We start from the raw sequence: 8,546 nt of genomic DNA on the forward strand, positions 1-8,546 counted from the left end.
ATAGATCTCTGCAGGATTCCCCCAGAGGGCCCCAGCGTAGGAGAGCAATTGCTTCAAACTCCCCTCTGCTAGGAAGGATTGGACACACTTATGAGCAGTTCAGTGTCCCCTGCTAATGATGACTGAACTGCTGCCAACAAAACTCTGTGCTAATTGTGTTGGATGCAGCTGATGGATCTAAAAAAACCAGCATGGATGCTTTGTGGGAGAAGATCGGGCTAGCAGGACCAGCATGGTGTTTTCCCCGCGCCCATGCATACAGCCTCGCTGACAGGCAGGAAGGAAGTTCATGTCTGCGGTTATAAAGGTGACAAAGGAGAGGTGTAGTAACAACACCACTGTCACCCTGAGTGCCAGGGGCATGCTGGAGAAGACCCTGAAGGCTGCCATCCACTCGCTGTACGTGGAACCCGGAAGTGTAAACTGGACCAGGGTAAAGCCTGGTTGACCAGCAAGTGGGATGCCAGCAACCACTTCCTCTCCAGGGGCAGCTTCACCCATTTCGCCAACTAGTGGTTCATCCACCGTGCCCGGCTCAACTGTGTCCCGCTCAATGGAGCCGTCTGCCATGGGAACTGAGACAAGCGTTGCAGGAAGTGCAGCTACTCCAATGAGACCCTGCCCCTCGTCCTGTGCAGCTGCAAGCCCCACTCCAGAGCCTGGCAGTTGCACCACAACACCATCCAGAACTGCCTGGTGAAAGTCATCGCACCGCGCCTGGGGGAGGTGTGCCATCCCCGGTACCGACAGCCAGCTACGACCTGACATCGTCGTCACCGACGAGGCCCAGAAAAAGATCATCCTTGTCAATGTCACAGTCTCCTTTGAGAACAGGACCCCGGCCTTTCACGAAGCCTGAGCTCATAAGCTGGAAAAGTATGCTCCCCTGGCCAACACCCTGAGAGCGAAGGGCTACAAGGTGCAGATGGATGCCCTGATTGTCTGAGCCCTGGGCGCCTGGGACCCCTGCAACGAGAGTGTGGGCTCCGGACCTGCAGGATCGGTCAATGCTACGCATGGCTCATGCATCACCTCATGGTCTCAGACACCATCCAATGGTCCAGGGACATCTACACCGAACACATCACCAGCCACTGACAATACAGGAGGCGTGAGCCAGAGTGACATCGTGCATTGACTACAAGAAAAGGACCAAGAGACTTTATCCGTTGGAACATATGAACTGGAACCATAAACTCACTGAACTAGGGTGACCAGACAGCAAGTGTGAAAAATCGGGATGGGGGTGGGGGGTAATAGGAGCCCTATATAAGAAAAAGACCCCAAAATTGGGACTATCTGGTCACCCTACGCTGAACGTTAAATCTCTCCAAATGAGGGTCAATCCATCCTCATCATTGTATCCACTCATTATACTCCACACCTGAACATAGCCATTATATGAACAACATACCCTCATATCTCAATGTCTGTACTTTGACTCATTAATCATTTACCCCCAGTCAGGGATATTGCAGATTATGTATTCCTTACGCCATCCGATCTTAAACCAAACTTTGCACCCCTTGATAGTCTGTACGTTATTCCCTGATAACCAGAAACTTCTACGCTTTAACTCTGTACCGTTCATCGGTCAGCAGCACTGAATGTCTTTTAGGGCTAACCTAGTATGACCATGGGGATCTCTGCTTTCTGTTTCCTAGCTCCAGCCCTGAGAGTCTGAACAGAAAAGAGATAAACAATTTTTTTGTCAGCTATTTTTATATCTTTCTTTCAGAATTCAAGGTGATGGGATGAGCCCTTTTGCACACTCTTCCTGGGTGTGAAGGGGCAATTAACAAAGTCTTTGTACTGTATTGTGATGTCCCACAATGGCCCATTTAGTTTTGATAACCATCCTGATGAGCAGGAGACAATCCCTCCCGACAGGTTCATAGTTCCTGACCAAACATTTGTCACAGTTGCAAAGCAAAATCTTAACTATTACTTTATAGCAGATGATAAAGATATTATAAGTGAGATTAACGCATGCAGCAACATACAAGCATTTCATAAAGGCTAACCCCATTGTTATAAGTCCAATACCCATCTTAGTCATACTGCAGAGGTGAGCTAGTGTGGTTTCCAGCAATGAATTTGTCAGTGCTCAGCTGAGGCCTAAAGCCTTGGCAAGAGCTGGCCCCTGGTTTGCCAGCATCACACGTGGGAGTACTGGGGGGGTTTAGGGAGGGGAAAGGGGAGAAAGGAACAGGTTGGGCTGCTACACTATGCATGGGAGGGTGGGGTAGAAGGGACAGCAGGCTCTGAGCTGTGGGGGTCTTCACATTCTGGGGGCTCCACTCCCTGCTCCCTGCTGCAGAACGTGCACTGGCCCAGCCCCAGGATCTACCCACTGCCCATGTGTTAATGCGCTCCCCCTCTCCCCCACACACCCTGCACGGGAGAGAAGTGCTATTGTACCCTCAGTACCTAGGTGCAGAGAGCCTGATCCTCCACTGAGCGCTTATCCCCAGCAGAAATGTATTTAAATGGTATTTAAATCCCAGAGCAAGGCCATGTGATCCTATGCTCTGTAACTAGAGATGTTTCTCTTCCCAGCTCTGTTCTATAGGGACACATGATCTTTCACCAGACACCTTTGCTAAGCTTGCCCGATGTCCGGTTTTTGACTGGAAAGCCTGGTCGAAAAGGGACCCTGGCAACTCCAGTCAGCACCGCCGACTGGGCCATTAAAAGTCTGGTTGGCGGTGCTGCGGGTCTAAGGCAGGCTAGTCCCTACCTGTCCTGGCACTGTGCTGTGCCCCTGACGTGGGGAGCAGGTCCAGCTCCTAGGTGGGGGGGCCACGGGGCTCCGCGCGCTGCCCTGAGCATTGGCTCTGCACTTCCATTGGCCAGGAACCACGGGGAGCTGGGGGGGCGAAGCCTGTGGGTGAGAGCAGCGCATGGAGTGTCCTGGGCCCCCTGCCTAGGAGCCAGACCTGCTGGCTGCTTCTGGGGCGCAGCACGGTGCCAGGTCAGGCAGGGATCCTGCCTTAGACCCGCAGCACTGCCAACTGGGAGCCGCCCAAGGTAAGCCTGTGCCTCAACCATGAGCCCTGACTCCCTGCTCCAGCCCTAAGGCCCTCCAAATCTGGAGCCCCCTCCTGCAACTCAAGCCCCTCATCCCTGGCCCCACCCCAGAGCCCGCAACTCTAGTCCAGTGCCCTCACCCCCCCACCCCAAACCCCAGCTCAGAGCCCCCCCACACCCTGAACCCCTCGGCCCCACCCCCAAGCCTGGAGCCCCCTCCTGCTCCCCAAACCCCTCAACCCCAGCCCCACCCCAGAGCCCTCACCACCAGCCCAGAGCCCATACCCCCTCCTGCACCTCAACCCACTGCCTCAACCCACAGCTCCCTCCCGCACTCCGAATCCCTCGGCCCCACCCCCCAGACTAGAGTCCCCTCCTGCACCTCAAACCCCTCATCCCCAACCCCACCCCAGAGTCCGCACCCCCAGCCAAAGCTCTCACCCCCTCCCACACCCCAATTCCTTGCCTCAGCCTGGAGCCCCCTCCTGCACCCTGAACCCCTCATTTCTGGCCCAACTCTGGAGTCTGCACCCCCAGTTAGAGCCTTCCCCACCTCCTGCACCCCAACCCCCTGCCCCAGCCCAGTGAATGTGAGTGAGGGTGGGGGACAGCGAGCCACTGAGAGAGGGGCAATGTAGTAAGCGGGGCCTGGACTTCGGGGAAGGGGCAGGGCAGGGGGTGGGGCCTCAGGAAGGGGTGGGGTTAGGGTGTTCATTTCTGTGCAATTAGAAAGTTGGCAACCCTAAGCTTTGCCTTGTGCATTAGGAAGCTACAACGATGTCTGGAAAAAAATTCATCTGCCCCTTTTGAAAATAAGGAGCATGGCGCTGCGATGGGACTGCTGAGAGCTCCTGGTGTGGCATGTGGAGCTGCAATATAGGGGCAGCTAGTGCCTGGCTAGTTTTCCCTGCCTCTTTCTCAGGCCAGGAGCTCAGTCCGGAGACCCATCTGGCTGCTACACGGTGCCATTTGCTGGCTCAGCTTTGCTTTATGGCATGGTCATTAAAGGGAGGAAATCGGAAAGGAAACTAAATGGAAGTTTAGTTAATTCGGGAGAGAACCCAAAAGATTAACCTAGTGTAGAGCACAGTGTAGACACCTCATTTAGAGGCCAACTGCATAATAGGAGAGGGAATGTATGTTTAATGGGACTTTATTGCCATGAACAGTAATTTAAGAGTAGGGTGTTTACTGAATATAATGCTAAGTATAGTGAGATTGGTTATGTACTCAGGAATTGCCAGGCTTGGAAATAAATGGACCCAAGTCTCCATCTGAGCCGTGGATGTGCGGTTCTTTTCAGCTAGTATTCTTGCAAATGGGGCCCTTGTAGATAACAAAGCAGCCACTGATGAAGAGTTGTGAAGAGTGGTTCAGATTTTGGAGTATCACTTGCACTGCTAAGCTGAAGCTATTCAGGAGAAAGAAAGTGCCTTGTCAGGCTGGGGAATGGAAAGGGTTCCTCTGCAGTTTACAAAGGGTGCATGACTCACCACGCTCTAGCAAACTCTGGATTTGTCCTTATGCCTAAAGCTCCCTAGCAGGTCTAGGGACTGCTTCTGCAGTCTGATTTGCTGGAAGGCTGCCAGCAGCATCCCTGTCTCCTCCTCCTAACTGCAGTCAGTCCGTTCAGAGATGCCTCAGCTGATTCTTCTCTCATCACCTGGGTCTCAACTAGTCAAATGACCTGCCTGGAGGGTGAGCCGAAGGGACCTTCCCCAGGCCTGGCACCGAAGAACGTCTGAGCAGGAGATGCAGGAGGAGGATGCACAGCAGGTGCAGGCAGGTACATTGTTTGGCATGTACAGTTTCTGTGTCGGGTCTTAGCAGATTTTCAGGAACTTCAGCCAGGGCCTAGAAGCTGCAAAGCCTGGGAATTGCTGTCCCAGACAATGTCAATAGCACCTAGTGCCCGGCAGAAGGACAGAATCTGACAGAAATGCCGCTGAGGGCTGTCCAAAATTGCTCAGGAATCATGCTACCTGCAACTATTCTGTAGGGCAAGACTGCAAGAACCCTTTCATGCATTCAAAACCATGTTGGGGTCCTCACCATTCCCTGTGCATGTATGCATGTGACACGTGAGCGTTCCCATGTACATGTGCTCCCAGTAAGATAGGCTGTGTGCATGTCCACCTCGGAAGATGCGCCTGTGCTTTCTCTTTGTAGGTTCCTGTGTATATGGTGCCCATTGGAGGGCCCTGTGTGAATGCCCTTCAGCAAGCGCTGTGCATGCTAGGCACTGCTGGTTAGTTTAGGGTTTGCCACAAGCCTAAGTTTTATCCTGGCCTCTCTTTTCAGACCCACAATTTTGTAGGAGCAACCAACGATGGGCACATTTGATGACATCATTTAGCCCTCCGCGTAACACGTAGCTAGGCTTATAAAGGGTAGCATTGATGTCCACAAATAATTGCAAGCACAGAAGGAAGGCCAGGCTGGCAAAATCTGGGCCTTCAAGTCAATGGGACTGGTGCACCACAGTTCCCTAGGGGCTTTTGTAAGCCTGCCCTGCATGGTGATCTCCTCACTATGGTGACCTGGGCATTTCCGTACTGTATGCATTGTTACCATGGCCCTTCCTGCTGCTGACTCCAGCCTATTCCTAGAACACCACTGCTCCTCATTTCACAAGGCCGCTGTGCCCATAACCCACGAGTCTTGGAACATTCTGCACAAAGAGAGCCAATGGTGAACTACGGAGAGGGGAGTGGTCCCAGGGTGAGATGGGGCAAGAGGCAGCCACTCCAAGAGAGCTCCAAGGGCCAGATCCTCAACCCAGGAAGGAGCAGAGAGCAGGTGGAGGACGGAGCAGCACAGTGAGCAGGCGGAAGTCATTATTGTGCCCAGAGCAGGCTGCGCTCTGGGGGCAGAGACAGACTTGGGAGCCCTCTGAAGGCATGGAGGGTGTTTTTGCCTGGAGCTGGGTAAGGGGTGATATGGTGGGGAGCCATTGAAAACAGACTGAGTGAACAGGTACCTTTATTCAGTGGGAACCAGTGTTCCCTCTAATTTTTCCCACCCATGTGTGGAATGAATTTTGCTATGTGCACCAGTATGGAGGTGATGTGTGACCGAGGGGTTTGGAGTGTGGGAGGGGGCTCAGGGCTGAGGCAGAGGGTTGGGGTCTAGAGGTATGAGGGCTCTGATTAGGGTGCAGACTCTGTGGTGGGGCCAGGGATGAGGGGCTCAGGGCTGGGGCAGAGAGTTGGTGTGCAGGGGGTGAGGTCTCTGGCTGGGGGTGAGGGCTCTGGGGTGGGGCCAAGGATGAGGGGTTTGGGGCACAGGCTGCCCCAGGGCTACAGTGGGGACTCCCCCCACCCCTCTCTCCCTGGAGCAGCACCTGGGATCATGGGATAGGCACCTCTCCCCTGGCTGCAGCAGGTCCGGGCCAGGTTGGGGCCATGGGAGAGGTGCCTCTCCCCCAGCCATGGCAGGTCCAGGGCTGGGGGAGAGACATCTCTCCTCGCTGCAGCCACAGTGGCGCTTAATAGGCTACTGCGCGGCTGTGCAGCTTAGAGGGAACTTAGGTAGGAGCAGCCCAGTCTGGAGGCTGCCTTGGGGCTTGTCGGAGAAAAACTCAGTTCTCGCTTGACGTTATACTGAGTGGTGCTCTACTTGCAGTGTAATGGCGTTCCCTGGCTGACTAGGGACCTCCCTGCAACGGTTCATGTTCCTCCTGCATTGTACTGTACCAGCCATATCCTCAGCAACTAGATTCTCCAGCCTGGTCACCCAGGCTCTGGCAGCTGTGAACACTCTCACAGCCCCCGGCTGGCAGCTCAGCACTCCCATCCTCCACCCCCATGGCTGCATTAACCCTCACCCTCACTTGGCAATTCAGTGAACAGCACAAGGAAGAGGGACCCAGGTCAGGGTCCAGGCTGGCAGCTGTTGTGCCCTACACATGCTGGAAAATGGCTTAATATGAAAGATGTTCCACTCCCACTGTGCTTACAACTCACTTGCTCCATGCATGGGGCCATCACCGCTGCTAAGCTGGAGTCTGAGGAACACATGGTTCCCAGCCAGGGTAAAAAAGAAGTGGCCAAGGGTCAGGAGGCTACATGGCCACAGCTAACCGTTATCAGGCCAGAGCCTGGCCCTACCCACATCAACACATGCTGGCTGTAGCACTTTAAATGATGGTGATCCTTCCCCGTGGATGGGATTACTGAATACAGTCCCCAGGCTAGCCAGAACTCGGCCGGAACAGCTAACGGAGGGTTCCGCCGTGAGATCAGGCACAGGTGGGGAGCTCCCACAGGATGTCAATGGGAGCTAGATACCTAAGTGCCTTTGATCATCTGAGCCCTGCGTGCCTAGCGTTCTTTAGAAAATGGAACAGAGCGAGTCCTCGGAGAGCAGAATCTTCCTTGCAGCCAGCGGGCTCCTGATCCGTAAGCAATGAGGTGTGCCTCACAAATACCAGTCCAAATTGCTGGACATTACACCAGTAACAAACAGGCACCCAGCAAACCAGTCAAAGGGAAACTTAGATCTTTTATTGGCCCAGGGCATATAAGGCTGTAGAACTAGAGTGCAAGTCCTGGAGCAGTGGATAGGAGATGGGGGAGATGGATACAAATGGCTTTAGAAACTGATTCTTATCATAAAGTGTCTTTTGCAGGGAATTGGTGCGGTTGTTGTGGATAAACCTGCCTGGAGAGCAAACAGGTCTCTTCTAGTGCTGGTGGATTATGCCACTGGGGCCCCTAAAGCAGTGACCCACTTCTCCACCCAGTGCAAGCAGAGCCCTGATTACTTGCAGGGAATCTTCAGCAGTGGGAGTTTTCCATGGGAGGTTTTATCTGGCCCGGAGACCAAATTTAAGTCAGCCCTGCTCCCCTGGGTAGTGGGAAATTGTGAAGCTAGTGTGGCTGGGGTACTTTGTGTGACATGCAGGCATGGTAGCAGCTGGATCGTGCTGAGCCTGATGAAGTGGAGGACATGGAAATGGGACACCTTTTTAAAGAGTCAGGGACAATCCTGGACCTTTTGTGAGTTACTATACTCCCTTTCAGCACCACGCTACCCCTCTTTCCAACACCTGTACAAGCAGATACCAGAGAGGGTGAGATGGGAGATTGCCTTCTGCTGTTTGATGGAGGCATTGAGCAAAATATTAACTAACTGTGATTGTGTTCAGCCATCTCTAGTGCATGTTGAGGATTTCTTTGATGTAGGCCAAGGCCCTCTTTAGCCAATATACTGTCCCCCCACCCTCACCCCCAAATGTCCCTGCCTCATTCCATGCAGAGGGTGGCTATTACGCTGGGAATGAGGCAGCTTCTCAATATTTCTCTCTCTCCACTCATCATTCAGTGTATAACCCTCAGACCTTATTTACTGCAAACCATCCCAAATAGCCACTAACTACAGAATTATCAGATTCTGGGCCTGCTTATTACTACAGTACCTGAGTGCCTCATTCCCAAATATTAGTGACTTTGTCTTTAAGACTCCCTGTGAGATAGCAGTTTTTGAAAATGTTACCTGTGGGAGCCTGGCTTGAG

Source organism: Mauremys mutica, chromosome 9 (genome assembly GCF_020497125.1).
Source record: "Mauremys mutica isolate MM-2020 ecotype Southern chromosome 9, ASM2049712v1, whole genome shotgun sequence".
Lineage (NCBI taxonomy): Eukaryota > Metazoa > Chordata > Testudines > Geoemydidae > Mauremys > Mauremys mutica.